General features: G+C 35.5%; 1 long non-coding RNA gene across 1 annotated transcript in view; it reads right to left on the minus strand.

Annotated features, from left to right (window-relative positions):
- Positions 1–11,183: 11,183 nt before the first annotated feature.
- LOC147340978 (uncharacterized) overlaps positions 11,184–16,929 on the minus strand; it is a 220,095-nt gene continuing 214,349 nt past the window's right edge. Inside the window, exon 2 of the long non-coding RNA XR_015158575.1 lies at positions 11,184–12,866. This is a non-coding gene — a long non-coding RNA (uncharacterized LOC147340978). The remainder of the gene's footprint in view (positions 12,867–16,929) is intronic.

The raw sequence follows: 16,929 nt of genomic DNA on the forward strand, positions 1-16,929 counted from the left end.
ACAAAAAAGATCTTCATGACCCAGAAAATAACAAAGGTGTGATCAGTCACCTAGAGCCAGACATCCTGGAATGTGAAGTCAAGTGGGCCTTAGAAAGCATCACTACGAACAAAGCTAGTAGAGGTGATGGAATTCCAGTTGAGCTATTTCAAATCCTGAAAGATGATGCTGTGAAAGTGCTGCACTAAATATACCAGCAAATTTGGAAAACTCAGCAGTGGCCACAGGACTGGAAAGGGGCAGTTTTTATTCCAATCCCAAAGAAAGGCAATGCCAAAGAATGCTCAGACTACCACACAATTGCATGCATTTCACATGCTAGTAAAGTAATGCTCAAAATTCTCCAAGCCAGGCTTCAGTAATATGTGAACCATGCATTTCCTGATCTTCAAGCTGGTTTTAGCAAAGGCAGAGGAACCAGAGATCAAATTGCCAACATCCGCTGGATCATGGAAAAAGCAAGAGAGTTCCAGAAAAACATTTATTTCTGCTTTATTGACTATGCCAAAGCCTTTGACTGTGTGGATCACAATAAACTGTGGAAACTTTGAAAGAGATGGGAATACCAGAACACCTGACCTGCTTCTTGAGAAATCTGTATGCAGGTCAGGAAGCAACAGTTAGAACTGGACATGGAACAACAGACTGGTTCCAAATAGGAAAAGGAGTACGTCAAGGCTGTATATTGTCACCCTGCTTATTTAACTTATATGCAGAGTACATCATGAGAAATGCTGGACTGGAAGAAGCACAAGCTGGAATCAAGATTGCCGGGAGAAATACCAATAACCTCAGATATGCAGATGACACCACCCTTGTGGCAGAAAGTGAAGAGGAACTAAAAAGCCTCTTGATGAAAGTGAAAGAGGAGAGTGAAAAAGTTGGCTTAAAGCTCAACATTCAGAAAACGAAAATCACGGCATCCGGTCCCATCACTTCATGGGAAATACATGGGGAAACAGTGGAAACAGTGTCAGACTTTACTTTTCTGGGCTCCAAAATCACTGCAGCTGGTGCCTGCAGCCATGAAATTAAAAGACTCTTACTCTTTGGAAGGAAAGTTATGACCAACCTAGATAGCATATTCAAAAACAGAGACATTACTTTGCCAACAAAGGTCTGTCTAGTCAAGGCTATGGTTTTTCCTGTGGTCATGTATGGATGTGAGAGTTGGACCGTGAAAAAGGCTGAGTGCCAAAGAATTGAGAAGACTCTTGAGAGTCCCTTGGACTACAAGGAGATCCAACCAGTCCATTCTGAAGGAGATCAGCCCTGGGATTTCTTTGAAAGAAATGACGCTAAAGCTGAGACTCCAGTACTTTGGCCACCTCATGCGAAGAGTTGACTCATTGGAAAAGATGCTGATGGTGGGAGGGATTCGGGGCAGGAGGAGAAGGGGATGACAGAGGATGAGATGGCTGGATGGCATCACTGACTCGATGGACGTGAGTCTGAGTGGACTCCGTGAGTTGGTGATGGACAGGGAGGCCTGGCGTGCTGTGATTCATGGGGTCACAAAGAGTCGGACACGACTGACCCACTGAACAGAACTGAACTGAACTGAAAGATTAACTTGCTGCACTCTTTAAAAAGACTTAGATATGTATACACCTCTGTAAAATTTGTTCCAACTTCAAATCAAAATCAAGAAGTATTTATGTATTATGAGGATACACATTTTGCAGAGATAAGTAGGGTGTAGTTAAATAGAGCTATCACTTAGGAACGAATTGTTTAATTCAGTTCTGGATTAATTTATATACATAGATCTACAAAGAAGTTAATCTAATCTGATCTGACCCCAGTCCTGGAAAACTAGGCTATTAAAACAAAAATGATAGTGTGCCTACGAGCCTATGATAATGTGCCTAGATCACTAACGAGCCAAAGAATAGAAGTAGAATCTTCAATAAAACAAGTTAAATCATAATTTGTGTGTGTGTGTGTGTGTACTTGATTAGATAACTTTGAGCTGTAAAAACACTGCTATTTGTGAGACTAAAATGTATTTTTCTCAAAATATCTTTTTAAATTGCAACATGACTTTCTCAATCCCGAGACTTAACTTCTATGTCATCAACCTAGTATAAATAAAAACAAAGTCACTTCCTAGCTAAGACAAACTCCTTCACAAAATTAAAAAGTTTGAGCAAAGTGCAGCTGTTTTTATTTCCTAAAAGTTATGCTGCTTTATCTTTAGTTCAAGTCATCACCCATGAAAGACTGTTGCGATTTTTCCAAACATTTTACTACATGGCACACTACTAACTCAATGGACTTGAGTCTATCAAAATCATTTCTCTGTTAATTATAACTTCAGCATTCTGCTACAAAATTGAAGTTGGATAGAATGACAGGAATTGCAGAATAGAGAAAGATTTGTTTCCAGCAGAAAGGAAGAATATGTTCATATATTCATCCTGTATTTCAATCCCTTGAAGTTCTTTTTATGTACTTTTCACCATGTTCAGAGGAAATTAACCTTCAAAAATTCATTTTAATACAAATTTTCCCTCTATGTAGTACACACACATACACACATGCACACAATAAAAAATGTATGTATATTAGATATTCATAGTAAAGATTAGATAGCTTTTATGATACAGTAATCATTAACATTCAGCATATTTACAATTTCCCCTATGAAACTTTCCCTGGTTAGCACAAATAGTAATTTTGGAAATTATCTGTCTATATTGCTCAGTTGCCTTTAAGTTGTCTAAAATGCTAAATGGGAACCGTTTAAAAATTTTTAATACAGGGCCTTGTCACATATATAAAAAAATGTTCCATATGGATATATTATAACATTCCCCTTGATGAATGGTAAATATTTAAATTTTATACTTGTCTATTCTCAGAAAAATACTTCATTTAAATTACAAAATGTAGCTGCTTACCAACATAAGTGACTCTTCTAGTTTAGAACTTGATAAACCTTAAATCTTGGTTTAACATTAAGCTATCGATCAAAAGGTTTAAATCTCGGTTCTCCCATTGGCCTAATGAGGGAGTTGGACTAAATGGTCTTAAGGTCCCTTAGAGCTCTGAAATTCAAAGACTATATAAATGGAAACATCTGAACATGTACATTTTGCTATTTTAATAGATACAAAACTATGACCATAGAAGAGGAATTAGGGATCAGTATAATCCTCTGATTTTATAGCTAAGGAAAAAAAGACACAATAAGGTTAAAAGGCCTGTCCAAGGCCACATTGCTAATTAATTGCAGCACCTGAGTTAGAACCCTGTAGTATGCAAAATGATGGCATAAATGAGATTATCTGCTGTGGTCTGTGGTAAAAATATTTCATTACTAGTAATTACAAAATGAAGTATTATAATAGAACTATTAGTCAATACCCAAATTTTTAAAAAGTATGATTTACATGGAATACCTCAAAGTAATATTTCAAATCATCTCTTTTCTCATTGCTTCTGAGAGCTATACCCATAATAGGAGAAGTTTCTAAGGAAAAAAAAGAAACTTATAAAGGCTAATTTCATATATATTACTTAGAAGAACTTTTAATGTAACCTATAAATTTTTCCAATGTAAGAAAGATAAAAATAAGCTGTCAGATGATCATGTGCTTTATTTTTATTTTAGTGGAACTGAGACAATAATTACTATGATTATTGATTAAAATAGGGAAAAAACTGATTCAGCAAACACTGTCACTTCTATTCTATTCTCTATTTGGAATCTTCAGTATTCAATGAAGATGCAAATAAACAAATTGCAGAAATCATGGTAAGACAGATTGTCTATAATTATTCATTATTTAGTGATTTCCTTGATATACTCGCTAGTTGTTGAGTGTTCTATTGACACAATCAGTTATGACAGTTGCAATTTACTGTACAATTTAAAAGTGTCATGGGGCAAAATATACTGCTATAATGCTTCTCATTTATTAAAATGTATAAATTATTTTAAGACAAGATATTGGCTCGTGCCTAAAATTAAATAGTTCATGTCCCCTAAGAGTTTCATCCTGCATGACTGATTGTATTATCTTTCAAAAAACTACATAAAGTACAAATTGGCATACATTCTTCTCTTATAGGCTAAGTAAAGTGAGAAGCGGGACATAAAGTAAGTAGAATAAAGACAGAAGAAGGTCATGAAACATACTGCCTCATGGCTTATAAATAATAGAAATATACATGTCAAATTAACTTTGTTATATAGTATAGGTAGGCGAATAAAAATTTAGATGCAGAGGATGGCTTTTTGTGAAGATAAGACCACCTATTCTCTGTCACTAAAGGCGATTTTTTAAGCTTACTGACATTCCAGACCTTACAGCATTGGCTTTCAAATGGCAGCTTGTGCCAAGCTCCTAGTACTTGTCATTTTCAAACAGAAAAGACATGATAAGAGATTGCTTTACTTAGAATGGCCTGCTATTGATTGATAAACCTCCATCTAATCCATATTAGATTTAAGATACTAACGATATACTCATCTTAGAGGCTGTTAGGCAAATGGAATCCTGTAAATGTCTTCAAGTTTCCAACTTTAGGATTTACTTTTCATTTTTATCCATGACTTGTGAATTTTTTTTTTTTTTTTGGATTATCTCTAGTATAAATCCTTCATTGCCATTACAAAGCCTAGATATTTCGATTGGCTTGTAAGGTGGTTGCGATTCCTGCATAGAAAAGTTGGGTATGATAGGATGGTATAGTAAGTTTTGTTTCACCCACTTTCTTATTATGATATATATTTTAACTTTCCTAAATTTGAATAAAAAAAATTGGGTTTTCAAAAGCATGTCAGTTTAAGTGATAAAATTAATAATTCCACTAGATCATTGTTCATATCTGCCTAAACTCATTTAGTATACAAACTGCTATCAAGTAAACCTTATTCTTTCCCAAGCAATGGCAGATAGCTGAATTCTTGGGTGGAATCATTCTTTCTAATCTATTTCTATACACTGTTATTTATATAACACACCAGGGACTAAAATAAGCTGGAAGTCACAAACAGTATTCATGACTGCAATGATTTTCCTGTAAGAATGCATAAAAGTGACTTTTATATTATTGTTAGCTTAAAAATTTTTACTCTCTGAAGAATTTTTTTTCAATAGATAGATAAAACTAAAGCTGTTCTCGATTGGCAACACAATGAAAATTATCAGGCATTTGTCTTTCTTACACTTTCAGAATCCAGGAACATTGAGTTTAGTCCATTTCTTCAAGTGGGACAAAACTAACAATTGATATTTGATAATGCAGCCATGAAATTAAAAGAGGCTTACTTCTTGGAAGGAAAGTTATGACCAATCTAGATAGCATATTGAAAAGCAGGGACATTACTTTGCCAACAAAGGTCTGTCTAGTCAAGGCTATGTTTTTTCCAGTGGTCATGTATGGATGTGAGAGTTAGACTGTGAGGAAAACTGAGCGTCAAAGAATTGATGCTTTTGAAATGTGGTGTTGGAGAAGACTCTTGAAAGTCCCTTGGACTTCAAGGAGATCCAACCAGTCCATTCTGAAGGAGATCAGCCCTGGGATTTCTTTGGAAGGAATGATGCTAAAGCTGAAACTCCAGTACTTTGGCCACCTCATGCCAAGTGTTGACTCATTGGAAAAGACTGATGCTGGGAGGGATTGGGGGCAGGAGGAAAAGGGGATGACAGAGGATCAGATGGCTGGATGGCATTACTGACTCGATGGACGTGAGTCTGAGTGACCTCCGGGTGTTGGTGATGGACAGGGAGGCCTGGCGTGCTGCGATTCATGGGGTCTCAAAGAGTCGGACACGACTGAGCGACTGAACTGAACAGAATGTACTCCTTAGAAACACTGATTGATTTATCTTTCAAAATCTGTGACTTCAGATTTGTTGAGCTAATTCAAATTATTTATTTATTATACTTTTCCCTTCCTGGACTGACACTACTATACAGGCTAAGAATGAACACAGTTTTAGGAAACTCTTCATATACGTAGCCAGCTGAAATAGAATTCGCCTAGGTGGATAATTAACCTTTAAAAAGAGTGTAACTTTGCTTTCTTAGTTTGAATGCATTTTCTATTTGTTCACATTACAACATTAACTTAATTATTTCATTCACTTTTATTCTTGTTATGATATGGAAATTAATGTGTGACTTTGTTCAAAAATGCATTTAAAAATATTGGAGGACTTATGAAGTCAAATTTCCTGGGTATTTGGCAACAAGAAAAAGTATCTAATTAAAATTTATATGAGTAATATTTGCTAAATTGTAGATTTAGATGATTTTTTCTGACAAATTCTGGAAAAGCAATGGCTACTGTCCCCTTAAATATATAAACCAGTTATTGTTCTTCTTTCTATTTATAACAAACTGAATTTTTCAGATGAGTAATTAACACAGTGCTAGCATATCAAATTTGCCTGAAAGAATATATGGATAGTTTTATTTTGCCTTTAGTTGTCTGACTCCTAATGTTCTTAATTATGAAGGGCGGAGTTTTAATGGTCCATTATTAGGTGAGCTTTTTAAAGTTACCATTTTTTTTTTTTTTACCAATTTCTACATTTAGAATTAGATATTCAACTAATCAAACATTCAATTAATAATTACTGTGGTGTTATTCATGTCAACAGTCTCTGGAGAACAAGACAAAATTTTGCATTCCTCTGAGTAGTATTCTAGTCAATCAAATTCTTCTGTGTCAATTAATTATATTACTTGTAGAGGATCAATCAAAATGTGTTCCAGGGAATGATTAATTACTTCAATTTTTTGTGAACTAACTAGTACCATGTTAAGAGTGCTAAGTAAACCTGATCCAGTGAAAGAAAAATGAAAGTCATAGAGATGTTTCAACCTGAGATATACTCTGGTAGGGAAATTTATCATTTTTTTTTTAATTAATGAAAAATATATTCCTCTTTATTTTAATGTAGAATTTCTTTTGGAGTAGGCAATGGCACCCCACTCCAGTACTCTTGCCTGGAAAATCCATGGACAGAGGAGCCTAGTAGGCTGCAGTCCCTGGGGTCGCTAAGAGTCGGACACGACTGAGCGACTTCACTTTCACTTTTCTCTTTCATGCATTGGAGAAGGAAATGGCAACTCATTCCAGTATTCTTGCCTGGAGAATCCCAGGGACGGCGGAGCCTGGTGGGCTGCCGTCTATGCGGTCGCACAGAGTCGGACACAGCTGAAGCGACTTAGCAGCAGCAGCAGCAGCAGCAGCAGAATTTCTTTAGCTCTAAATGTTCTTGGAATTATATATATATATATATATATTTTTTTTTTTTTTCTTTTGCATGACAGAAAGGAGAAAGGAGAGCATTATAAAGCACTTTTTTTTAACTGATAAAATTTTACACATATTTTGTTACTTTAAATCCAAATTTTTGACAATAGACCAAAATTTTCAGGTAGAGAGACTTCATGTGTGAAATGACCACATAAAATAAAAGGCTTTAAAAAATGCAGATGACATAACTTTGGCAATTGAAAATCATAAAAATGTGGAAATCTTTTTTTTCCCTTTATTTAGGAGGATTTTTTTTTTTTTCTGAAAATGAACTGTTACAACTGGTAAACTGAAGACTGAAGAATATCTTTAGTAACATTTTTTTCACTATTTCTTAGAAAGAAACATGGATGTTTTCTATGATCAGTTAAACTATAACATACCAGCAGATCATTAGACATTTGGAAGTATTAATTGTTAATCTTTTCATTCCAGCTCACCCATAGTGAGAGAGTAGCAAAACATCCTCTATTTAAGGGCAACACACACACACACACATTCACACACACACACATGTTGGCTACATGTGTATGAACCACTCAGGAATATCTAAAGTTTAACATGATAGACCTTCATTAATATTTCCATGTGTCTCAGAACTTATTCTAAATTATAATATCAGAACAATGCTTTACAAAAGAATGTCAGAAAGTATTTTTAAGTCTTCTCTTCATAAATTATATTTTACCTGATGCTACTTGCAAATAAATATATATTCAATATATGAACATAAAGTGAAAATGAAAGTGTTACTTGCTCAGTCGTGTCTCTTTGTGACCACATGGACTGTAGCCCAACAGGCTCCTCTGTCCATAGAATTTTCCAGGCAAGAATACTGGAGTGGTTAGCCATTTCCTTCTCCAGGAGATCTTCCTGACCAAGGGATCAAACCCAGGTATCCTGCATTGCAGGCAGATTCTTTATCATCTGAGCCACCAAGGAAACCATATGAAATAGTGAAGTGAAAGTCACTCAGTCATGTCCGACACTTTGCAACCTCATGGACTATACGTCTTTGGAATTCTCCAGGCCAGAATACTGGATTGGGTAGCCTTTCCCTTCTCGAGAGGATCTTCCCAACCCAGGGATTGAAGCCAGGTCTCCCACATTGCAGGCAGATTCTTTACCAGCTGAGCCACAAGGGAAGCCCTATGAACATAGGGCCATATGTAATCTAGTGTGTTTAGAGTAGTCCCAAGAAGATCACACTGTCCTCAAGTCTCTTAATGCTATATCTTGACATATACAATTCTCTGCAATATATGGTCATATTCTGTTGTCTACTACGGCCATGGTCTTGTAAGTCTCCACAAGATTATTTGAAAATGAAAAGATATAATCTGTCACAGTATTCACAGTAACCCAGAAGCAACTAATAATACTTTATATAGGCTGGATTTTTGTTTGCTTATATTTTTACTAATTAGCTAACTTCAAAGAGCAGGGTCTATTTGGTGGGGTTATGATGAGAGAAAAGCTCTGTGACATTGGCTGTCAGCCAAGGAAGAAAAAACTTCATAGAGTGTCATTAAGCAACTCTCATACCAAAAGCTAAAGTCAGGAAATAGCAATTGTGAAATTTAAAAACTAAAAAACCTTCAAGTGGAATGAGACAGAATATTTTATTAAACTTGTCTCCTGAGAGAGAAATGATTGGACTGAGTCTTCTTGTTCCTTCTTTATCTTAAAAAGGGAAGTTAAGGGGACAGTCCTAAGATGGTGGGCGAATAGGATGGGGAGACCACTTTCTCCCCCACAAATTCACCAAAAGATCATTTGAATGCTGAGCAACTTCCAAAAAACAACTTCTGAAAACTGGCAGAGGACACCAGGCACCCAGAAAGGCAGCCCATTGTCTTTGAAAGGCGGTAGGACAAAATATAAAAGACAAAAAGAGAAACGAAGGAGTTAGGTATGGAGACCTGTCCCAGGCAGGGAGTCGTGAAGGAGGAGAAGTTTCCAAACACCAGGAAACCCTCTTACAGGCGGGTCTGTGGGGAGTTTTGGAATCTCAGAGGGCAACATAACCAGGAGGGAAGAAAAAAAAAAAAAACATAATTAGTGCCTAAGGGCAACTCCCAACAGAGAAGTAGCCCAGACACTATTATGCACTATTTCAGAGCTATAGAGCTTCTTTTTGAAAGTACCTTATCATCTGTATTAGCCTAAAGAGACGATTTTGCTATGACCAATTTTATCATCAGCTGTTTTTTTCCCTTAAATCAAAGCAAAACATACATGTATATGCTAAAAATCTCACTAGTATGCCATATTAAGATAATAAAGTTCATTTAAAGTGAAATATGCTTCTGCACTTATATTATGGTCCTTTATTGTCCAAAATGGACAACATTCTCTTAGAACATGATTTAGAGGGAAGTTTCTGTTTCATTGGTAGACTAGGTAGCTAATATGACTCATAGCAAAAATAGATTTTAAACATTAAATCATAAATATTGTCACACTTATACAGAAATGAGTATTTATTTTTAATTATCTATACCCATTACATAGCTTATTAAAATAATAGGTAGCAAAAATATATTATTTGCAGTATCATTATTATTGCATATAGCCATTTCAATTTTAAAATAAAGCATAATAAATTACTTCACTGACTTAAATTTTCCATTGCTTAATCCTGTACAGTAAATGTGAACAAAATATTTAGTAGTCAAAATTATTATAGTGTCAATATGATCAAAGAAGAGAAATGTTTAATCCCTGGTAATAGCAAGCTTTAAAAATAAAGCTCTCAAGTATGTCAGTTCATAGATTTTTACTAACACTTACACTCTCTTTTTTTTTTTTTTAAAGTATGGTTGATTTACAGTATTATATCAGTTTCAGGTATATACTTGTACTCTACTAATAAAATCAATCCCTGCAAATAACTCTTCATTGAAATGTTTTTAAACAACTGCCTATTAATATGTATAATTGAGATAAATACAGCTGTGCTTAATTTTAAATGTCTTATAAAAAATTCTAACCCATACCAATGTGGTATGCTCCTTTAACTATCAATAATATAAAATCTTAGTCTTATTCAGCTTGAAAATGTTTTTCAGAGTTAGGTCCACATTGTGGGTGCTTCCTCTGAGTTTACTCTTTAATGACTGGTATACAATCTTCTAAGAAAAGTGTTTAGTAATGCAGGTAATATGCAAAAGAGTCAGTTCTATTTTATAAAAATGATGCTTATTTCATCTATATACTTCTGTTACAAGGTAGTGGTAGGTTTACAGTTAAAGCAGTAGTCTATGAAGTAATAAAGAACAGCCTTTGCTTAATGCATATTTGTTACATATGATTATATTCTTATTAGAAATTGACTCTGAGTTCATTATAGCAGAAGATACAGTCACAGCCATGTATTTCCTCCAGAAGTCATTATGTCATGTTACACATAAATAAATGAAAGGTAGATTGGCATTGTATATTACAGAAGAAGTTTTCATCCTTTGAATGCTGATAAATTGTTTTAAGCATAAAATTGAATATAGAGATAGATGTTTAGTACTTTCTGAATTTTGTGTCTAAAAAGTCTCTAAAATGTTCATATTAAAAACATCTTTAATAGTCAGTGTCTACTTTTGTTGGAGCTTCCCTGGTGGCTCATACAGTAAAGAGTATGCCTGCAATGCAGGAGACTGGGATTTAATCCCTGGGTCTGGAAGATCCCCTTGAGAAGGAAATGGCAACCCACTCACGTATTCTTTCCTAGAAAATTCCATGGATGGAGGAGTCTGGTGGGCTACAGTCCATTTTTGTAGTGCAAAAAAGTCTGATATGCTGTCACTGGTTCCTAGTATGTATGTTTAGTCTTAGATTATATCCTGATGTTTAACCAATAATTTCCTTTTTTTTTTTTTAGTTTAGAAAATATGGATTAAAACACAATGATGGGGAGACCATTTTATTCTCAAAACTAGAGGTTTACTTAGATTATATATCCATACAATCCATAATGTTCAAAATTGTAGGAGACAGGAAGAATAAAAGAAAAGCAGGCCCCAGCAAAGGCCACAAAAGAGATTTATAATTATGGATAAACTGGATACTATAAGGCATGAGACGCTTGGAACAAGTCCAGAAGGAACAGTTCATAGTCTTGAAAACAAAATATGATCCTGGGGTTGGAAAACTGACACCAGACTGTTTTTCAATTAGAGTCTCAGAGTCACATGTTTTACGTATCTGGTGGAAATCTATAGATAAGAATATTAGTCTGAGTTACTGATTTGTTATTGATTACTTTTTTTTAGTTGCTCAATGGTTAATGATCACTTTGTTCTTTGGTCCTGAAGGCCACATGAGTTATAGCTTAACTCCCCGCATATTCTTGTCTTAATGGCTGAAAGTATAATAAAGCTAGCTTGGATTCAGTTTTGGCACCTTCACCTTAGAGAGGTATTGGTCCCCTGATCCTCTCTTTTCACTGAATTCTTGTGTCTTCTTTCTCATTCTCTCACCATATCATGCTTTTGGAAACCCTGCTTGTTGAGCCAGTCTCGAAAAAAATACCTTTCAAAATTTCTATTTAATGTTTATTTATCTTATATGTTACTTGGTCTCTTTTTTCTTCTTTCTCCATCACGTATATGGTATACTTTTTTTGTACCTATACAGCTTTATGTATATAAAACATACTGAGGCAAATTATAATTCTGCAAATACAAGAATCTCCTGAGATATGTATAATCTTACAAAATTTTGTATTTCCCAAAATTATGAAAACATAGGGATTTTCAAGATACATGTTTAAGATAATTTAATGAACTTCATGATCCTTTATAAGAGTTCAACATTTCTGAACTGTGTGAAATATAGCCTTTAATGCCTTCAATCTGAAGACCAAATCTGAACATCTTTCTAAACAGTAATGTGGCGTAAGGCATGTGGTTTCAATACATTATTGAAAACCTCAGACCAGTTTTTCTGCCTTGGAGTCAGGATCACTCATTTCCTCAAAAGAATTAATTGTCTATGATTCTTATCATTATTAAAATTTAAAAATTAAATTTAGAAAATACTTTATATGAATTATAAAATTATTTATGTACACAAATAAATAAAAATAAAGTGGCTGGTTTTATATATATATACACACACACATGCAGATATACGCATAGGTAAATAGAAAATTCTATCTATGCCTAGACAATATGACTATTAGATTTCATAGCAAATTTCAAAGTAGATATGATCACATATTTCAAAAATTATAAACTGCTGCATATATGCCTTCCACCTAATTTTGTATTGCTACCTTTTAAAAATGTGTTACTAACCCATTTAAATTGGCTGATGTTATTATGGTTCCAGTTGTTTTACTTGCAAACACAATAAGCCTTTTAACTTCAGGACTCGGGAGTTATCAACTTACTGGATTCAGGATCAGAGTTGCCATCCCCTTCAGTGCGGTTGTTGTTTGCAGCATGGTCAAAGTACTCCTCCTGAGGATAGCCAAGGGGCAGGGCATGGGATGTGCTGGAAAGGCTGCCTGCATCATGGTCTCCCAGTCTACCGTCACTGCTGCTTTCTTGAGAGCCTTCTGGTAGGTGAAACGTGACACGCCGCTGGGACTAAAAGGAAGACAGAAAATTACAGGGTTTCAGCTATGATCTGAATAATTCCTTAATGCATCCAATTTAGAAAATGTATTATTTCAGCTGTCTAGTGAAGTCACATTAACATTATCTTGAGTTGTGAACAATTTCAGGCTTTTGTAGACAGTTCTGTCTGTGTTCAAACCTTTTTCACCTGGCAGCAGAATTGCTTTCATTATATTTTTAAACAGGGCTTATCCAGTTACAGGATAAAAGTCAACTTGTTCTAAAGCTAGAGGCTGTCACCCATGTAGAAACTCAAGCACATTGGAAATTTTGATAGTCATTTGAACATGGATTTATTTAATTATAATTTGACAAGATTTCATTTTTTGAACAATAAGCCTGAATGGATATAACAAAATTTCATTGCTGTTTCTGTGAGATTCTGTCTGGCTGAAACAGTAAATAATAATAAAAATTTATTCAATCATGTAGACTTACAAATTAAAATTACAAACCATCTTTTCAAAGAGTCTTAGGGGATATATTTTGATTTGGAATTTATTTAAATTGATTCTACACTCTAAAAATAAAAATAATTACATGGTATGAATAACAGGTGATAATTATAAAAGCAAACTATAGGTAGCATCTCTGATGGTAAATATAGCAGAATATTAAAAACATACACATGCCAACATATAAAGATGAAGCATTTGGTTCATGACATCCAGTAGTGTAATAACTTCACCAGATGTAGCAGTGATTTTGTTTGCAGCATTGCTATATGTAGTAGTTACTCTCCAAAGATAGCCCTGACAATAAACTTCACCTCTTAGCTTTCAAATCCTTATGGAGTCCTCTACCACAATGAATATGGATAAGTCCTATGTAACCAAACTTCCTAGCTTCTGCCTTGCTCTCTCAGAATACTCATTCAAGAAAATCAGCTGAATTGAAAGAAGTCTGACTAATGGGAGACTGCCATACCATGAGGAAGTTCAAGCTGCCCATGTGGAAACAAAGGTTGTAAATAAAATACCCAGAGAGACAAAGCAGTTCCAGCCACTCAAGTTCAGGTGCCAAATATATATATGAAGAATCCATTCTGGACTTTTTAGTTTATGGCCTCATTTGAACCATTCATCCCAGCCATCTCCAGATATTTGAGCCACATGTTTGAGATACCAGTCATTGTGAAGCAGAGATAGCAATCTCTGCTGTGTACCACCTAAATTCCTGACCTAAAAAATGTCAAGTACAACTGGTTTTTGTTTTATGCTCCAAAGATCAGGGGCAATTTGTTATGTAACAATAGATTAACCAAAACATTTAATTACTAGTAGCATGAAAGATGCAATTTAGAGATAATTATTTAAGAAATGTATGCATCTCAAAGGGTACATGTAATCAGGTAGTAGGAATTCCCATGAAGTAATGCATATACTTTCACAAGTTCAGGCTTGATATTCAACCATTTCTTCAGATGCTGATATTGCTATAGACTATAGGCTTGTTCCCTTTTAAAAGTCACACGTTAAAAACTAATTCCCAGCATAATTGCATTTGGAGGTGGGATCTTCGCAAAGTGATTAGGTTATGACGATGAAGCCCTCATTAATGGGATTAGTGTACTTATAAAACCAACCCTAGATACCTCCCTCTCCCCTTCTTCCATGTGAGGATACAGTGAGGTAATTTTGTCAGTCCAGCAAAGCTGCATTTGACTATTCTCTAACAAGCCAAAAGCTCATTTAGTTATAGATTAAACTGCATTTAATTCCAAAAATTATTTATAGTTGTTAACATATTTCAGTTACTTCAAGTAAAATATAAGCATTTATGTTCATAAACCATTTTTAAAAGGCAAGACCTGGAAAAACAGGATTTTAAAAAGCTTGCAACTTTATATTGTAGACATTTATCTACAATTAGTTATTGTATATAATTTAATGTCAAAATAATACTTAAGACATAAATTAAAAAGTCACTGTATATAAAATAAACCAGTTTAGCATGAGACTAATTTACAGCTAGTGGTGCTAGTGGAAAAGAACCCACGTCCCAATGCAGGAGATGAGAGAGACGTGGGTTTGATCCCTGGGTCAGGAAGATCCCCTGGAAGAAGGCATGGCAACCCACTCCAGTGTTCTTGCCTGGAGAATCCAATGGACTGAGGAGCTTGGTGGTGATTACAGTACATAGGGTCTCAAAGAGTCGGACACAACTGAATCACTTAACATGCATATATCACCATAATTCATAACTGTTAAGAGATATTTCAATTTTCTATTAAGACTGGGCCATATATTTCAAGTATGTCTTATATTTCAAGTTTTTCATTTAACTTTTAAAAGCATTAGACCTATGTAATATAATTTATAAAGGAAAATAATTACTGCTGACAAAAATAAATGAATCTAGAGCTTTAATATGCATTAGTTAAGCATGGAGTCATAATGTTTAGTCACTAAGTCATGTCCAACTCTTGTGAAACCAGTATTCTAGCCCACCAGGTTTATCTGTCCGTGGAATTTACCAAGCAATAATATAGAGTGGGTTGCCATTTCCTTCTCCAGGAGATCTTCCTAACCCAGGGATTGAACTTAAGTCTCCTTCATTGGTAAGTGGATTATTTACCACTGAGCTACCAGGGAACCCCATGGAGTCATATACCCTAACATAATTAAAAATGTGTCAGCTACAAATTGTCACTTCCCTGTCAACTACAAATTGGCCCTTGCCAAGAGCATTTGTCAAAAAATGAACAACCACCACAAAGGCATTTGACATCTGCCTCTGTGGAGATTGAACCTGTGCTGCTTCAGCTGTGGACCTTCAATACCCCCTGGGTGTAGAGTGAGGCACTCTGTGCTCCAGGAAATCTGGTGGAAGAGGTCTTTAGGTAGTTAGATATTTTCAGGAATTGATTTTATGATCCCAATCCTTGTTGCTGTTGTTGAGTCACTCAGTCATGTCTGACTCTTTACCATCCCATGGACTGTAGCATGCCAGGGTTCCCTGTCCTTCAACATGCCCTGAAGCTTGCTCAAACTCATGTCCATTGAGTTGGTGATGCCATCCAACCATCTCATCCACTGTCATCCCTGTCTCCTCTGCCTTCAATCTTTCCCAGTACCAGGGTCTTTTCTAATGAGTTAGCTCTTCACATCAGATGGCCAAAGCATTGGAGCTTCATCTCAGCATCAGTCCTTCCAATGAATATTCACGACTAATTTCCTTTAGAATTGACTGATTTGATCTCTTTACAGTCCAAGGGACTCTCAGGAGTCTCCTCCAGCACCACAGTGCAAAAGCATCAATTCTTCACTGCTCAGCCTTCATAATGGTCCAACTCTCACATCCATACATGACTTCTGGAAAAACCATAGCTTTGACTAGATGGACCTTTGTCAATAATGTAATGTGTCTGCTTTTTATTATGCTGTCTAGGTTTGTCATAGCTTCCCTTTCAAGGAGCAAGTGCCTTCTAACTTCATGTTTGCAGTCATCATCTGCAGTAATTTTGGAGCCCAAGAAAATAAAACCTGTCACCATTTCCATTGTTTCCACATCTATTTGCCATGAAGTGAAGGGACCAGATGCCACGATCTTCATTTGTTGAATGTTGAGATTTAAGCCAGCTTTTCATTCTCCTCTTTCACCTTCACCAAGAGGATCTTTAGTTCCTCTTCAATTTCTACCCTAAGGATGGTGCCATCTGCATATCTGAGGTTATTGATATTTCTCCCAGCAATCTTGATTCCAGCTTGTGCTTTGTCAAGCCCACCAGTTCCCATGATATACTCGGCATACAAGTTAAATAAGCAGAGTCACAATATATAGCCTTGACGTACTCCTTTCCAAATTTTGAACCAGTAGGTTGTACCATGTCTGGTTCTAGGTATTGCTTCTTGACCTGCATACAGGTTTCACAGCAGGCAGGTAAGGTGGTCTGGTTTTCCCATCACTGTAAGAATTTTCCAGTTTGTTGTGATCCACATTGTGAGGTCAAGAAGCAACATATGCATATCAAGAAGCAACAGTTAGAACTGGACATGGAATAACAGACTGATTCCAAATCAGGAAAGGAGTA

This window comes from Bos grunniens, chromosome X (genome assembly GCF_055505025.1).
Source record: "Bos grunniens cultivar Pamir isolate PY7600 chromosome X, Bosgru_T2T1.0, whole genome shotgun sequence".
NCBI lineage: Eukaryota > Metazoa > Chordata > Mammalia > Artiodactyla > Bovidae > Bos > Bos grunniens.